Raw genomic sequence first — 18743 nt, 5'->3', positions numbered from 1 at the left:
TTTTCTTTGGTAAATACCCAGCAGAAATCTGGTAGTTCTGTATCTATGATATATCTATATCATATGGTAAGCTCTATTTTTTTAAAGATTTTATTTATTTATTCATGAGAGACACAGAGAGAGAGAGAGGCAGAGACACAGGCAGAGGGAGAAGCAGGCTCCATGCAGGGAGCCCGATGTGGGACTCGATCCCGGGACTCCAGGATCACGCCCACCAAAGGCAGTTGCTAAACCGCTGAGCTACCCAGGGATCCCCCAATTTTTTAACTTTTTAAGGAACCTCCATACTTTTTCCATAGTGGCTACACTAATTTACATTCCAATGCACAAGGGATCTGATTTTTCCTCACCTTGCCAATACTTGTTATTTCTTGTCTTTTTGATACTAATCATTCTGATTAATTTGATTGGCATAAGATGATATTTCGCTGTGTGGTTTTGATTTGCATTTCCCTGATGGTTTCCCTGGTGATGTTAAGCATCTTTTCATGTATCTATTGGCCACCTATGGTAAAAGGTCTACTCAAATCTTCTCATTTTTAATGGGATTATTTAGGGATTTTTTTGGTGTTGAGTTGTATAAGTTCTTTATATATTTTGGATATTAACCTCTTATCAAATATATGATTTGAAAATACCTTCTTCCACTCAGCAGATTGCCTTTTCATTTTGTTGATTGTTTCCTTTGTCATGTAAAAGCTTTTTGATTTGATTTAATCCCAATATTTTATTTTGGCTTTAGTTTCCTTTGCCTGAGGAGACATATCCAAAAAATGTTGCTAAGACTGATGTCTAAAAGATTATTGCCTATGTTTTCTTTTAGGAGTTTAATGGTTTCAGATCTAATATTTAGGTCTTTAATTCATTTTGAATTTGATATTGTGTACAGTGTAAGAGAGTGGTTCAGTTACATTCTTTTGTATGTGGCTGTCCAGTTTTCCCAGCACCATTTATTGAAGAGACTGTCTTTTCCTCACTGTATATTCTTGGCTCCTTTATTGTAGGCCAATTGACCATCTAAGTGTGGGTTTATTTTTTGGTTCTCTATTCTTTTCCTTTGATATACGTATATTTTGGGCTGCTACCATACTGTTCACTATGTGATTATTATAGCTTCGTAGTAGTTCTTGAAACCTGGGATCATGATACCTCCGCCTTTGTATTTCCTTCTCAAGATTGCTTCAACTATTCTGAATATTTTGTGGTTCCAAATCAATTTTAAGATTATTCTAGTTCTGTGAAAAATACTATTGGCACTCTGATAGGAATCTCATTAAACATGTAGATTGCTTTGGACTGTATGGACATTTTAAAAATATTGTTATAATCCATGAGCATAGACTATCTTTTCATTTGTTTCTGTCATCTTAAATTTCTTTAATTAATGTCTTATAGTTTTTGGAGTATAGGTAACTTTCATTCCCTTAGTTAAATTATTCCTGGATATTTTATTCTTTTTAATGACACTGTAAATGGCATTATTTTCTTTATTTCTCTCTCTCCACTACATTATTAATGTGTAGAAACACAACAGATTTTTATATTTTATTTTGTATGCTGTATCTTTATGGAGTTCACTTATTAGTTCTAACAGGTTTTTATTTTTTATTTTTTTAATATTTTATTTATTTATTCATGAGAGACACAGAGAGAGAGAGAGGCAGAGACATAGGCAGAGGGAGAAGCAGACTCCATTCAGGGAGCCCGATGTGGGACTCGATCCTGGGTCTCCAGGATCATGCATTGGGCCAAAGGTGGTGCTAAACCACTGAGTCACTCAGGCTGCCCAGTTCTAACAGGTTTTTAGTGGTGTCTTTAGGATTTTCTATATACAGTATCATGTCATCTGCAAATAGTGGCAATTTTACTTCTTCCTCACCAGCATGGATGTCTACTATTTTTTCTTGTCTGATATAGCTAGGCCTTCAGTACTATGTTGAATAAAAGTGATGAGAGTGGATATCCTTGTCTTGGTCCAGATCTTGGAGGAAAAAATAATTCCGCTTTTCATAGTTGAGTATGATGTCAGTTGTGGGTCTGTCATATATTATGTTGAGGTATGTTATCTCCAAATCCACTTTATTGAGGGTTTTTATCATGAACAGATGCTGAATTTTGTCAAATGCTTTTCCTGCATCTATTGAGATAATCATATAGTTTTATCTTGCATTTTGTTAATGTGGTATAGCATGTTGATTGATTTGAGAATATTTGACTATTCATGCATCCCTGAATAAATCTCACTTGATCATGGTGAATGATCTTTTTAATGCATTGTTGAATTCAGCTTGCTAATATTTTGTTGAGGATTTTTGAATCTATGTTCATCAGAAATATTGGGCTGTAATTGTTTTTGGTTTTGTTTTTGTTTTTGTAGTGTCTTTGGCTTTAGTATCAAGGTGATGATGACCTCATAGAATGGATTTGGACATTTTCCTTCTTCTTCTATTTTTTGGAATAATTTGAGAAGGACAGGTATTAACTCTTTTTGAAATGTTTTTGTAGAATCCACCTGTGAAGCCATCTGGTCCTAGACTTTTGTTTGTTGGGAGTTCTTTTATTACCAGTTCATTTCATAAGTAGTACTGTAAGTCTGTTCAGATTTGCTGTTTCTTCTTGATTCAACTTTGGGAGATTGTGTTTCTAGGAATTTATCCATTTCTTCTAAGTTGTCCAATTTGTTGGCATGTAATTTTTTTATGGTGGTGTCTTATAATCCTTTTTATTTCTGTGATATTGATTAATAATTTGTCTTTTTAATTTATTTTATTTATTTGAGTCCTCTTTTTTTCTTGATGAGTCTGGCTAAAAGTTTACCAAGTAAAAAGTAAATTTTGAAAAGTTACTCTTTTCAAAAAACCAAATCAGGGCTTCATAGATCCTTTCTATTGTTTTTTAACCTATATTTCACTTATTTCTGCTTTAATCTTTATTTAATTTCCTTCCTTTTGCTAGCTTTGGGCTTTGTTCCTTTTCTAGCTCTTTTAGTTGCAATATTAGGTTGTTTATTTGAAATTTTTCTGGTTTCTTGAGGTAGGACTGTATTGCTGTAAACCTCCCTCTTAGAAGTGCTTTTGCTGCATCCCAAGGATTTTGGACCATTGTGTTTTCATTTTTATTCGTTTCCATGCAATTTTAAATTTTCTCTTTTATTTCTTGGTTGACCCATTCATTGTTTAGTAGCTTATTGTTTAGCCTCCATGTATTTATGATCTTTCCAGATCTTTTTCTTGTAATTGATTCCTAGTTTCATACTGCTTTAGTTAGAAAAGAAACTTGATATGATTTCAAATTTCATAAATTTATTGAGACTTTTTTTGTAGCCTAACATGTGATCTATTTTGGAGAATGTTTCACATAACATGCACTTATAAAGTAGTGTGTTCTGTTTTGGATAAGGTGTTCTGTATATATCTGTTAGGTCCACCTGGTTTAATGTGTCATTCAAAGCCATTGTTTCCTTGTTGATTTTATGTTTGGATAATCTATCCGTTGATGTGAGATGTTTAACCCCTCTACTATTATTGTATTACTGTCAGTTCCTCTCTTTATGTCTGTTAATAATTGCTTTATGTGTTTAGATGTTCCTATGTCAGTTGCATAGATATTTACAATTGTTACATCCTTTTTTTGAATTGTTTCCTTTTATTAATATTCAGTGCCCTTCTTTGTCTCCTACTACAGTCTTTATTTAAAGTCTATTTTGGGATCTCTGGGTGGCGCAGCGGTTTAGCGCCTGCCTTTGGCCCAGGGCGCGATCCTGGGGATCCAGGATCGAATCCCACGTAGGGCTTCCGGTGCATGGAGCCTACTTCTCCCTCTGCCTGTGTCTCTGCCTCTCTCTCTCTCTCTGTGACTATCATAAATAAATAAAAATTTAAAAAAATAAAGTCTATTTTGTCTGATATAAGTATTGCTACCCTAGTTTCTTTTTTGCTTCCATTTACATGGTAAAATTTTTTTCCAGCCCCTCATTTTCAGTCTGTACATGTCTATAGGTATATATGTCTTTAGGTGTAAAGTGAGCATCTTCTAAGCAGCACATAGATGAGTCATCGTGTGGTTTTTTTATCAGAGCACTTAGTCTATTTACATTTAAAGTATTTATTGATAAGTATATACTTATTGCTATTTTATTAATCGTTTGATTTTTTTTTTCTTGTAGTTTTCTGTTCCTTTCTTTTTTCTTGCTTTCTTCCCTTGTTTCTTTAATGTTATGTTTGGATTCCATTCTTTTTGTATTTTGTGTATCTGTTGTAGATTTTTAAATTTGTAGTTACCATTAGATTTATATCTTATGTGTATAACAGTCTATATTAAGTCAATGGTTACTTGATTTTGAAGACATCCTAAAAGCACTAAATGTTTACTCCCCCCTCCACATTTATGTATATCATGTGTTTATATCTTTTTATTTTATGTATCCATATTGATTTATTTTTGTAGATATAATTGATTTTACTGCTTTTGTGTTTTAACCTCCATATTGGCTTTATAAGTGATTAATCTGTTTGCTTTTACCTGTGAATTTTTTTACTTTCATTAATTTTCTTCTAGTTATGATCTTTTATTTCAAATCAATCCTCTTTAACATTTCTTGTAAGGCTAGTTTAGTCGTCATGAATTCACTTAACTTTGGGAAACTTCTTTAAAAAAAAAAAAAAAAGTCGGTTCAGGCGGCGGCTCCATGGGGAGGAGGCTGCGCGACCCTGGGAGCGGGATTCCAGCAGCGCAGGCCCCGGAGCCCAGGGCGCGGGGGACACAACCCAGGATCCTGCGCTCCCCCTGGGACAGGCAGAGGCCAGGAGGGCCAGGACAGCAAGTACGCTCCTGCCAGTGGGCGCCCCCGAGCTGTGCAGATCTTCGCCGGCGCGAGGCGAGCATCCAGGCCCCTGCGGACTGCGGGAGCTGACTCCAGAGCTGGAGAGCTGGCCGCCATCACTGTAGTTTCTCCTCCTGGTGTCACCTGGTACCTGGGACTGAGCAGGGATGTCACAGGATAAACAGCTCCCACTGAGCCGTGCACCTAGCAGGGGGCTGGGCAGCTTCCCCAGGTGCACACACCTGAGAATCAGCACAGCAGGCCCCTCCCGCAGAAGACCAGCTGGAAGGACAGGGGAAAAGCAAGTTATTGACCAAGCAGTGCTGGAAAGTTTCAGGGGAAGTCGAGGGATTTACAATATATGGAATCAGAGGATACTCCCCCTTGTTTTTTGTTTTGTTTGTCCCCTCCCCCTTTTTTTCCTCTCTTTTTTCCTTTCTCCAGTACAACTTGTTTTTGGCCACTCTGCACTGAGCAAAATGACTAGAAGGAAAAACTCACCACAAAAGAATCAGAAACAGTCCTCTCTCCCACAGAGTTACAAAATTTGGATTACAATTCAATGTCAGAAAGCCAATTCAGAAGCACAATTATAAAGCTACTGGTGGCTCTAGGAAAAAGCATAAAGGATTCAAGAGACTTCATGACTGCAGAATTTAGATCTAATCAGGCAGAAATTAAAAATCAAGTAAATGAGATGCAATCTAAACTGGAGGTCCTGACAATGAGGGTTAAGGAGGTAGGAGAACGAGTGAGTGACATAGAAGACAAGTTGATGGCAAGAAGGGAAGCTGAGGAAAAAGGAGAAAAACAATTAAAAGATCATGAAGATAGGTTAAGGGAAATAAATGACAGCCTCAGAAGGAAAAATCTACATTTAATTGGGGTTCCAGAGAGTGCTGAGGGGGCCAGAGGGCCAGAAAGCATATTTGAACAAATCATAGCTGAGAACTTCCCTAACTTGGGAAGGGAAACAGGCATTCAGATCCAGGAGATGGAGAGATCCCCCCCCCTAAAATCAATAAAAACCACTCAACACCTTGACATTTAATAGTGCAACTTGCAAATTCCAAAGATAAAGAGAAGATCCTTAAAGCAGCAAGAGACAAGAGATCCCTAACCTTTATGAGGAGAAGTATTAGGTTAACAGCAGACCTCTCCACAGAGACCTGGCAGGCCAGAAAGGGCTGGCAGGATATATTCAGGGTCCTAAATTAGAAGAACATGAAGCCAAGAATACTCTATCCAGCAAGGCTCTCATTCAGAATAGAAGGAGAGATAAAGGGCTTCCAAGATAGGCAGAAACTGAAACAATATGTGATGACCAAACCAGCTCTGCAAGAAATCTTAAGGGGGACTCTGTAAAAGAAAGAGGAAGGCCAAGGAAACAATCCACAAAAACAGGGACTGAATAGGTTTCATGATGACACTAAATTCATATCTTTCAATAGTAACTCTGAACGTGAATGGGCTTAATGACCCCATTAAAAGGCACAGGGTTTCAGACTGGATAAAAAAGCAAGACCCATCTATTTGCTGTCTACAAGACACTCATTTGAGACCTAAGAACATCTACAGCCTGAAAACAAAAGGTTGGGGAACCATTTACCATTCAAATGGTCCTCAAAAGAAAGCAGGGGTAGCCATCCTTATATCAGATAAATTAAAGTTTATCCCAAAGACTGTAGTAGGGAGATGAAGAGGGACACTATATCATACTTAAAGGATCTACCAACAAGAGAACCTAACAATCATCAATATGCATGCCCCGAATGTGGGAGCTGCCAAGTATATCAATCAATTAATAACCAAAGTTAAGACATACTTAGATAATAATACACTATTACTTGATGACCTGAACATAGAGCTCTCTATAATCAACAGATCTTCTAAGCACAACTTCTCTAAAGAAACAAGAGCTTTAAATGATACACTGGACCAGATGGATTTCACAGATATTTACAGAGCTTTACATCCAAACGCAACTGAATACACATTCTTCTCAAGTGCACATGGAACTTTCTCCAGAATAGACCACATACTGGGTCAGAAATCAGGTCTTAACTGATACCAAAAGATTGGGATTGTACCCTGCATATTTTCAGACCATAATGCTTTGAAACTAGAACTAAATCACAAGAAGAAGTTTGGAAGGATTTCAAACACGTGGAGGTTAAGGACCATTCTGCTAAAAGATGAAAGGGTCAACCAGGAAATCAGAGAAGAATTAAAAAGATTCATGGAAACTAATGAGAATGAAGTTACAACCATTCAAAATCTTTAGGATACAGCAATAACAGTCCTGAGGGGGAAATACATTGCAATACAAGCATCCATCCAAAAACTGGAAAGAATTCAAATACAAAACCTAACCTTGCACCTAAAGGAGCTGGAGAAAAAACAGCAAATAGAACCTACACCCAGCAGCATAAGATAGTTAATAAAGATTCTAGCAGAACTCAATGAAATAGAGACCAGAAGAACTGTGGAAGAGATCAACAAAACCAGGAGTTGGTTCTTTGAAAGAATTAATAAGATAGATAAACCACTAGCCAGCCTTATTAAAAAGAAGAGAGAAAAGACTCAAATTAATAAAATCATGAAAGAGAAAGGAGAGATCACCACCAATACCAAGGAAATACAAACGATTTAAAAAACTTATTATGAGCAGCTATACACCAATAAATTAGGTAATCTAGAAGAAATGGATTCATTTCTGGAATACCACAAAGTACCAAAACTGGAACAGGAAGAAATAGAAAACCTGAACAGGCCAATAACCAGGGAAGAAATTGAGGCAGTCATCAAAAACCTCCCAAGACACAAAAGTCCAGGGCCAGATGCCTTCCCAGGGGAATTCTATCTTTAAAAAGAAACAATACTTATTCTACTAAGCCTGTTCTGAAACATAGAAAGGGATGGAATACTTCCAAACTCATTCTATGAGGCCAGCATCACCTTAATTCCAAAACCAAACAAAGACTCCACTATAAAGGAGAATTATAGACCAATATCCCTGATGAACACAGATGCAAAAATTCTCAACAAGATACTAGCCAATAGGATCCAACAGTTCATTAAGAAGATTATTCACCATGACCAAGTGAGATTTATCCCCAGGATGCAAGGCTGGTTCAATACCTGTAAGGCAATCAATGTGATTGATCATATCAGCAAGAGAAAAAAACAAAAACCATATGATCCTCTCAATAGATGCAGAGAAAGCATTTGACAAAATATAGCATCCATTCCTGATCAAAACACTTCAGAGTGTAGGGATAGAGGGAACTTTCCTCGACATATTAAAAGCCTACTATGAAAAGCCCACAGCAAATATCATTCTCAGTGGGGAAACACTGGGAGCCTTTCCCCTAAGATCAGGAACACGACAGGGAAGTCCACCCTCACCACTGCTATTCAACATATTATTAGAAGTCCTAGCCTCAGCAATCAGGCAACAAAAAGAAATAAAAGGCAAATTGGCAAAGAAGAAGTCAAACTCTCGCTCTTCGCAGATGATATGATACTGTACATAGAAAACCCAAAAGACTCCACCCCAGGATGGCTAGAACTCATACAGCAATTCAGCAATGTGGCAGGTTACAAAATCAATGCCCAGAAATCAGTGCATTTCTATATACTAACAATGAGACTGAAGAAAGAGAAATTAAAGAGTCAGTCATATTTACAATTACACCAAAAAGCATAAGATACCTAGAAATAAACCTAACCAAAGAGGTAAAGGATCTATACCCTAAAAACTACAGAACACTTCTGAGAGAAATTGAGGAAGACACGAAGAGATGGAAAAATTTTCCATGCTCATGGATTGGAAGAACTAATATTGTGAAAATGTCAACGTTACCCAGGGCAATTTACACATTTAATGCAATCCCTATCAAAATACCATGAACTTTCTTCAGAGAGTTGGAACAAATCATCTTAAGACTTGTGTGGAATCAGAAAAGACCCCGAATAGCCAGGGGAATCTTAAAAAAGAAAACCATAAAAAAAAAAAAAAAGAAAACCATATCTGGGGCCATCACAATACCAGATTTCAGGTTGTACTACAAAGCTGTGGTCATCAAGACAGTGTGGTACTGGCACAAAAACAGACACATAGATCAATGGAACAAAATAGAGAACCCAGAAATGGGCCCTCAACTCTATGGTCAACTAATATTCGACAAAGCAGGAAAGACTATCCACTGGAAAAAGGACAGTCTCTTCAATAAATGGTGCTGGGAAAATTGGACAGCCACGTGCAGAAGAATGAAACTAGACCATTATCTTACACATACACACAGATAAACTCAAAATGGATGAAAGATATAAATGTGAGACAATAATCCATCAAAATCCTAGAGGAGAACAGGCAACACCCCTTTTGAACTTGGCTACAGCAACTTCTTGCAAGATATATCAATAAAGGCAAGGGAAACAAAAGCAAAAATGAATTATTGGGTCTTCATTACGATAAAAAGATTCTGCACAACAACAACAAAAAAAAAACACAGTCAACAAAACTAAAAGACAACCTACATAATGGGAGAAGATATTTGCAAATGACTTATCAGATAAAAGGCTAGTATCCAAGATCTCTAAAGAACTTATTAAACTCAACAGCAAGAAACAAACAATCCAATCTTGAAATGGGCAAAAGACATGAACAGAAATTTCACCAAAGAAGACATACACATGGCCAACAAGCACATGAGAAAATGCTCTGCATCACTGGCCATCAGGGAAATACAACTCAAAACCCCAATGAGATACCACCTCACACCAGTGAGAATGGGGAAAACTAACAAGACAGATAACAACAAATGTTAGAGGATGTGGAGAAAGGGGAACCCTCTTACACTGTTGGTGGGAATGTGAACTGGTGCAGCCACTCACGAAAACTGTGTGGAGGTTCCTCAAAGAATTAAAAATATATCTGCCCTATGACCCAGCAATTGCACTGCTGGGGATTTACCCCAAAGATACAGATGCAGTGAAACGCCGGGACACCTGCACCCCGATGTTTATAGCAACAATATCCACAATAGCCAAACTGTGGAAGGAGCCTCGGTGTCCATTGACAGATGAGTGGATAAAGAAGATGTGGTCTATGTATACAATGGAGTATTACTCAGCCTTTAGAAATGACAAATACCCACCATTTGCTTCAATGTGGATGGACCTGGAGGGTATTACGCTGAGTGAAATAAGTCAATCAGAAATGGCAAAACATTATATGGTCTCATTCATTTGGGGAATATAAAAATTAGTGAAAGGGAATAAAGGGAAAGGAGAGAAAATGAGTGAAAATATCAGTGAGGGTGACAGAACATGAGAGACACCTAACTCTCTTGGGAAATGAACAAGGGGTAGTGGAAGGGGAGGTGGATGGGGGTGTTGAGGTGACTGGGTGATGGGCACTGAGGGGGGAACTTGATGAGATGAGCACTGGATGTTATACTATATGTTGGCAAATTGAACTCCAATAAAAAATTTAAAAAAAAGTTATTTGGTTTCATAGGCTACTAAAACAATATTCTCATTAATATAAGGACTCTTATATCTAATTAATGTGTATTATTTCTTTAGTGATTGCTTACTTTAAATCAGCAATTTTTATTTTTCCTGTTTTTCAGATTTGACATTAATTTCTATGTTGCCCGTTCCACATGGACTAATGCCTGTATCTTGCTCCCAAGCAAAGATAACTCTATGTACATCTCTTATTTAGAACACTGGTCTTCCAAGAGGGGTGTGTAGGCTGTAATAGATGTATAATATGCTTTTTAGGGGATCCCTGCATGGCTCATTGGTTTAGCACCTGCCTTTGGCCCGGGCATGATCCTGGGGTCCCGGAGTTGAGTCCTGCATTGGGCTCCCTGCGTGGAGCCTGCTTATCCCTCTGCCTGTGTCTCTACCTGTGTGTGTGTGTGTGTGTGTGTGTGTGTGTGTGTGTGTGTCTCATGAATAAATAAATAAAATCTTTTTAAATAATAAAAATAAATAAAAAGTTTATTTTTATTTTTATTTTTATTTATTTTTTTTATTTTTTTTATTTTTTGGTAATCTCTATGCCCAACATGAGTCTCTAACTCATGACCTCAAGATCAAGGCACATGCTCTTCTGACTGAACCAGCCAGGGGGCCCTAGGAAACTCTTTATCTCTCCTTTTCTTCTGAGTGTTAATCTTCCTGGGTAGAGTATTCTTGTTTGCGAGTTTGTTTTCCTTTTAGCCCTTTGAATATATTATGCCACTCTCTCCTGGACTGCAAAGTTTCTGCTGAAAAATCAGCTGATATCCTTATGGGGTTTCCTTTGTGTGTAATGGATTTCTTCTCTTGCTGCTTTAAAAATTCCCTCTTTATCATTACTTTTTGCCATTTTAGTTATCACTTGTCTTGATGTAGAGGTCCTTGGATTACTCTTGGTAGGGGCTGTCTGTGATTCCTGGATCTGGATGTATGTGTCCTTCCCTAGATTAGACAAGTTTTTAGCTATTATTTATTGATATAAGTTTTCTGCCCCCCCTTCTCTTTCCCTTATTCTTCTGGGATCCTTTTAATATGAATGTTATTGTGCTTGATGATGCCACTGAGTTCCCTGCAGCTATTCTCATTTTTTAATTATTCTTTCTTCTTGCTGTCCAGTTTGGTAGTTTTCCATTACCTTGTCCTCCAGATCACTGATCTGTTCTTCTGCCTCCTCTAAACTGCTATGGATTCCCTCCAGTGTTTTTTTTTTTTTGTTTGTTTGTTTGTTTGTTTAGTTTTAGTTATTTTTTTCAGATATTTTTTATTTCTTCAAATTTATTTTTCAGGAATGACTGAAAAAAACATAATTGAGTCCCATCAAAATGGAAATGGCTTTACAAGAAAACTGGTCATATGAATATTACTGCTTCACATTTTCAACTAGTAAATAGTTGCTGTTGATAAATAGTCAACAGTCTGTCAAGAATGCTCAAGATATGTTATATAATACAGCATGCCTGTTCACAGGGGCAGGAGAGACCTAGAAAATAACTTATGTAAACTTCTTGATTTCATCAGACAAGACAAGCATAAAAGCACCACCATGACTCTGAGAACACTGGCATATGTGCCCTTGAAAAAAGCTTTGGCTCCTTCATCATGAGCAATCTTCCTCTAGTAGTCAAGCTTGCCTGTGTACATGACGTCAGTTACTTTGTACCCTGACTGTATCAACATATGGTGATGAACAATGTCAAATTGATGGGAAGTCAACCCAGGAATCACTGCTAATATTATCCAACTGATGAAGATATGAGTATTCTTGGGACCTGGAAGCATTCCTTTGCAGTGTCATATATACCAAAGTATAGCTCGGTAGATGATAATACTCTGCACAGACACATTAAAGCCTTGGCACAGACCCTTAATCCCATCAGATTTGTAGATCTTAGCCAGACAGTCACCACGGTCTCTGAATTCCCTTTCGGCTCCAGCTTTGCCTACTCAGTAGGGGCGAAATCAAGAGGATACACAAAATGCAAGGATGTGGCCAGTGGCACCACCTGACACTAGATTCCTTACAAAGTAGCACCAAAACTGGGTTCTCTTGTCCACATCACCCTAGAAGATCTGCTTGTATTTATCTTTGAAGGCAAAGTTGAGAGCCTGAATGGGAAGTATCTGATGACACTGGCCAGGTTATCATGTCAGAAGGAGAGGATTCCCTGCTCCCTGGGTATATAAGCCACGAAGTCTATAATGCCCTTGTATTGCTTATCTGTGGTGATTTGCTTGCTGGCATACTCCATCTACAACAGCAGCTTGACATACTTGATGGGTACTACTGTGGTCTTGGAGATGGCCGTGACTACTTCACCCACCAGGAAGTCCTTAGCAAAGGACACAGCAGCACCTGTCCTGTTGAAAAAGGAGGTGGGCTACTGCCTAGTTATTGAATTCTTCATGGTCTGATTGGTTCTGTTTTATATTTTCTCTGTCTTTGTTGATGTCTCACTGAAATCTTCCACTGTTTTCTCAAGTCAACCATTACTTTGAATTCTTTATCAAACATATGCCTCTCTATCACTTAGATATTTGCTGTGATATTGTCCTGTTTTTCATTTGGGACATATTTCTCTATCTCCTCATTTTGTCTCTCTGTGTTTGTTTCTATGTATTTAGGAGGTCAGCTTTGCCCCCTGGTCTTGAAAGTCATGGCCTTGTGTAGAAAACATCCTATGGTGCTCTTAGCACAATGCCCCCTAGTCACCAGAACCAGATGCTCCAGGAAGGTCTCCTAAATGGGCTGCATGCATTCTACTCTTGTGGCTGAGCCACATTTGCATTCAATCCTGTCTTCTAGAATGACTTGCTTTGCCCATGGAGCAGGGTCTGATCCTTGCACTGTTGAGAGGTCCGTTGGAGACCTCTGTAAGCTCCTCAGTGGGTGGGGTCAGCAGTTGGGCTAAGTGTCTGAAGTTAGCCTTTCTGCTGCAATTGTAGCTACACCAAACAGCAGGGCTTTCTCTTGCATGGCCAGCTTAAAGGTTCAACTCTTGGAACTGCAGATCTACTGGTGAGTTGAGTTATCTCTGCCTCTCCCTCAGTCTTTAGGGTGGCACTAATCCCTGCAGGGGCTGCTTTCAGGGTGTGGGATGGGTGCCTGACTAGGTGGGTTGGATGGAGTGGGGCCATAGGTGAATCCAGCGGCAGGTCATATGGTGCTAGCAAGCTCAGTGGAGAATGTTAGGGCTGATTCTCACAAGTGTGTTGCTACCTAGTAGGCTGGGGTAGGAGAGAAAAGGCAACTACCAGCATTCTTGTTCTTGGAGAAGTCTCCTAAAGATCCCTGTCCCTCCAGCACATGTTCTGAGATTAGTAAATAAGTCTCCTTTATGTATATATACCTGAGGTGCTTTTCAAACTGCTGCTTCTGTGCTGTGCCTCAGGCCAGGTTATTTATTATGCTGGCTCCTAAGAGCATGGACTCAGTTTCCTATCTCACTCTGGCTCTCTTGGAGTTAAGCCTGCTGATTTTTAAAATACCTGGAAGTAAGCCTTGCTGATCTTAAAAGCTTCTGAAGTTAAGCCCCACTGATTTCCAAAGCCAGATGTTATGGGGACTCATCTTCCCGGTGTGGAGCTCCAGTACCTGGGGTGGGATCTGCTCCTCTTGCTTCTCTGTTTCTCTGCACCTGCAATGTCTCACCTGGGATTTGGATCACAGCTGCATCTCCCCCCCCTCCGATGCCCCTTCCTGTGTGGCCTCATCTCTAGGATTAGCTGTGGAAGGTCTGTTCTGCCATAGCCTTTGGCTCATTTTCAGTTTGTTGCAGAAAAGTGACTGTTCGCTCAGCGTGTCTGTGGGATGAGGTGAGCTCAGGATTCTCCTCCTCCACCAACCTCCTCCTGTCTCTTGTGAAAATACTTATTTAGCAACATAATTTTGCTGAAATGATGGCAAGAAAAATGTATTTTGTAAAATAAATATCTACTTCTGTATAACTTACATATCACTGAAATATTTATGCCTTCCCTCCCACCCCAAACTCGTATGTTGAAATCCTAACCCCTGAGAAGTTGAGGCCTTTGGGAGTTGATTATGTCACAAGGGTGGAGCCCTCTTGAATACAACCAGTGCCATTATAAAAGAGATCCCATAGAGCTCCTACCCTCTGCCACATGGGGATACAGAGGAAGTCTAAGACCCAGAAGAGGACCCTTACCTGAGTCTGCTAGCACCCTGATCTCAGACTTCCACTTCTCAGGCTCCACAACCATGAGAAAGAATTTCTGTAGTATTCTGTATTCTGTTATAGCAGCGCAGACATCCATCCACTGGACCTCCAGATATGTAATAATTTAATTCATCCATCTTTGACATTTTTGCACTTCTTAGTCATATAAAAATCATATATTTAAACATATTTCATAATGTCACCATACGAAGCTACATTTGTCAAGGTAAAGGATAAAACATATTTTATTTTTAGGTTGATTCATAACTTTTACTAGCTATGTGGAACATGGGCTTCCATTTGTCCCAAGTGACTAGAAACAGGCCAGGATAGCCTGGAATAATTTAAAATATATTTGTAATCCTTATGAATGAAAATATATTACAGCCACCCATTTAAAAACAGATTCTCAGAGGGGATTTTAAAATGTCACTGTGTGCTACACATAGTAGGTAAAATGATGACAAAATGACAGGGGAAAAAGAGGTTAAATATAAGCGATTGAAAAATATATATATACTGAGGAAATGCTACAAAAAAGAAAGTAGATGAGATAGTATTAGATAATGTAATAGAATTCAAGGCCAGAAATATTAACTGCATATATATGGACTTTATATTGGTGGAATATATAATTATATACACCTAACAAGACATCCATCAGCTGTTATAATAGTTTCAAAATATAAGAAGAGAAATAGGCAAATTCATAATTATAGTGATATATTTTAATATGCCTCTCTGAGTAATCAGCAAATAATTCAATAAGAGAAATGTATGGGGTTTGAGCAAATAACCCAGTAGCTTAGCAGTCTAGATGGGTGATAGAATCATAGATACACAAAGAGGTACATTTATGCATATGTGGTAGGTAGGTAGGTAGGCTGACTGATTTACCCAGTGGGGGCTATAAATATTACAAACACCCATGGATTAATTTGAGATCTTACATCACATGCAGCAAGAATGGAATGTTTGAACTGGCATTGGGATAATAGAATGAAGGAGGTAGGGGCAGATTTCCATTTAAATAGGGAGATCTGAGGACTGCCTGGGCGCCTCAGTCGGTTAAGTGACCAACTCTTGGTTTTGGCTCAGGTTGTGATCTCAGGGTCATGAGACTGAGCCCCAGGTCAAGCTTCACACCTTGCCCACAGTCTGCTTGGACTCTCTCTCCCCCTGCTCTCCCCCTGTTCTCTCTTGCTCTCTCTCATTCTCTCACCCTCTGTCTCTCTTTCTAAAATAAGTAAGTAAATCTTTAAAAAATGAATGAATGAGTGAATGAATGAATGAATGATAGGGAGCTCTGAGTAGGATTTGGTGATCAGTGACTTGCAAGGAACAGGTGGTTGAGAAGAGACATTCTGGGCAGAAGGACCTGAGGGACCAGCCTGCGCAAAGGTTCTAGAGTAGGGAAGTGCTTAGTGAGTTTGAAGACAAGTAAGGCAGCGCTTAAATCCCTCTGACAGTGCCCTTCACATGTGGGTCTCTCTGCATGAAATACCCTCTGCCCCCTTCATAGAAAATGTCCACACATCCTACAAGGTAGGCTCAGAGTTCATCCTCCATGAAGGCCCTTGGTTCTCCCAGGAAGAATGTGTCCCTCTGTCTTTCATGCCCACAGCACTTGGCCCATAGCTCAGTCTCTGTGTATATCACATTGTGGCTTTTGGTTTTCATGTTTGACTCCCACCACCAAACTAGAACTAATAAAAGGCAAGGACTTAGTTCTGCTTCCCAGTAGGTCAGGCTCAGTACCTAAGACACTCAGTAAGTATTTATGGATCAAATGAAAGATGTCCTGTATTAAACACTACAATTCCTCTTTTTGCTACTCGTTTCCTGTCTTTCATGCAAACGTCAGGTGTGTTCCTGAGCATCTTCCATGTCTCTGTATTATGAAGAGCAATTGGAAAATTATCAATCCCTGCTCTGGTAGAGCTGAGAGGATCGATACAGGTGTGATGGGAGGAGAAAGGGTAATTAACAGCTCTGTTAGGAAAACACAGAACGGATGTAATCTCCAATCCCTGAGATTTCTTGAATAATTTCCATTGGCTGAGTCTGGCAGGATGTATGGGATTGGCTGCTGAGCCGGAAGGAGAAAGGTATCAGGGTGACACAGAGGTAAGAAGTAGTAAAGCCAGGGCAATGAGGGTGTGGGTGCAGGGCCACAAGGGGCCCGAGTGAAAGAGCAGAAAAGAGTGGGCCTAGCCAGGGCAGCTGGGGTTGGAACCCCCTCACCTCAAAGTGAGGCCCAGAGACCAAAGGGCTGTTTGTTCTCTGGGAATGGAGCCACACGATGCAGGCTGCACTTTGACAGCTTTGTCTGAGGGTGCAGAGTGGGGTTGATGGGAAAGAAAATATGGAGCTCAAACCATACAGGATCTGTTCCCCAAGGTCCTGGGTCCTATGGGGCTTGGCAGCAGCCTGAGGTCAGGACTGCATCACTCAGCAACCCCAAACCCTACTGAGCATGTGAAATGTGACTAGTCCAAGGTAAAACACGTTTTAAGTTAAAATACACGCTGGATTTAGAAGGCTTAGCATGAAAGAAAAGATCTTATTAATTACAGAGTGAAATGATATATATCATTTAGATTTATTAATTAATTTATTTATTTATTTGAGAGAGAGAGTATATGGGGAGGGGAGAGAGAATATCCAAGCCGACTCCCTGCTGAGCATGGAAATGGACCCAGGGCTTGACCTCAGGAGCCAGACATCAGGACCTGAGCTGAAACCAAGAGTCAGTCGCCTAACTGACCAAGCTACCCAGGCGCCCCAATGATAATATGTTAAATCTATTGGGATAAAGGAAGTGTATTACTACACTTAGTTTCACCCAAGTCGTACTTTGTTTATGTGGCTACTAGCAACTGTAAAATTACATGTGTAGCTTGACTTATGCTTCTCTTGGATAATGCAGCTCTCTATTAAATGGGGATAATTGAGTGCCTACTTCCATGGGTTGCTATAAAGATTAAATGAGGTCATAATTATAAAAGGTTTAGCCTGGTGCCTGACAAAGAGCAAATGGTCACAAAAAAAGAGGACCACCAAGCTATGACTGCACAGTGTATTTCATTGCCGCTAACATCCCCATTTTTGTTCCCACATTTCTGCAGCTTGGACACCAGGATGCACCCTACAGTTGACAGTGGAGTCACCTGTTCCCAGTTATAAAACATATTTGTCCTTGCCTGTGTACCCAGGTGCCCTGTGCTTCTCTTCCTTTAAATCCAAGATCAAATGACCCCTAAAATATCATAATATTAATGACTAGCACTTATCTTTTTCTTTGTCCTATAACTCTTCTCTATAATACTAACATATAGAATTTCTTTATGTTTGTTGCTTATTGTCTCTCATTTAGACTGAGCATTCCATGTTCATCTAGGTGGTTCTTTGCTGTCTCTCGAGCCCCTAAGACAGTGCTTGGCACACATTGAATAAATGAGCAAATGGCGATGCCTGGGTGGCTCAGTGGCTCAGCAGCGGTTGAACATCTGCCTTTGGCTCAGGGTGTGATCCTGGGGTCCTGGTATCAAGTCCCACATCAGGCTCCCTGCAGGGAGCCTGCTTCTCCCTCTGCCTATGTCTCTGCCTCTCTGTGTCTCTCATGAATAAATAAATAAAATCTTTTTTTAAAAATATGAGCAAATGAATGAAATCCTTTTATGTGATAGGCATTGTTCTAAGTGTTTGGCAGGTATTATTTCATTTAACATTTACAAGAAACCTAAGGTAGATATTACTATCATTCATATTCTCCATTAAGGAAACCAATGTATGCAAAGTTCCAGTCACCTGTCCACGGTCACACAGCTTGTCATCAGGGGAGGTAGGATTCAAGCCATCTGGCCCCAGAACCTACACCTTTATCTGGTACACTTTGCTGCCTTTCCAATAGCTCCTACTCTGGTTCGTTAGAGGACAGTATGGCCTACGTCTTCCACTAGACTGAGCTTCTCAAAGGCTGAGACCCATTCTCATTTGTCCTTTTCCCCCACAGCCTAGCACTGTGCCTGGCACTGAGCATGTGCTTCATGTCTCTGAAATAAGCCAGCTATACGAATATGGAGCAAGAAGCATGAGAGAAATTTCACAGGTTTCTAACTGGCAGACAAAGGACCAGTGAAAAGGAAGAGCATAGAATGGGAAACTCTTATGGAGAGAGGACATTATGGGTCCAATTTTGAGCTTAT

At 39.5% G+C, this 18743-nt stretch overlaps 1 pseudogene; it reads right to left on the bottom strand.

Moving 5' to 3' along the window:
• Positions 1-11088: 11088 nt before the first annotated feature.
• Positions 11089-14632, bottom strand: LOC102155069 (annotated as a pseudogene).
• Positions 14633-18743: the final 4111 nt, after the last annotated feature.

The sequence above is a fragment of the Canis lupus genome, chromosome 4 (genome assembly GCF_011100685.1).
Source record: "Canis lupus familiaris isolate Mischka breed German Shepherd chromosome 4, alternate assembly UU_Cfam_GSD_1.0, whole genome shotgun sequence".
NCBI lineage: Eukaryota > Metazoa > Chordata > Mammalia > Carnivora > Canidae > Canis > Canis lupus.
This window is presented reverse-complemented; position numbering and strand designations above follow the sequence as displayed.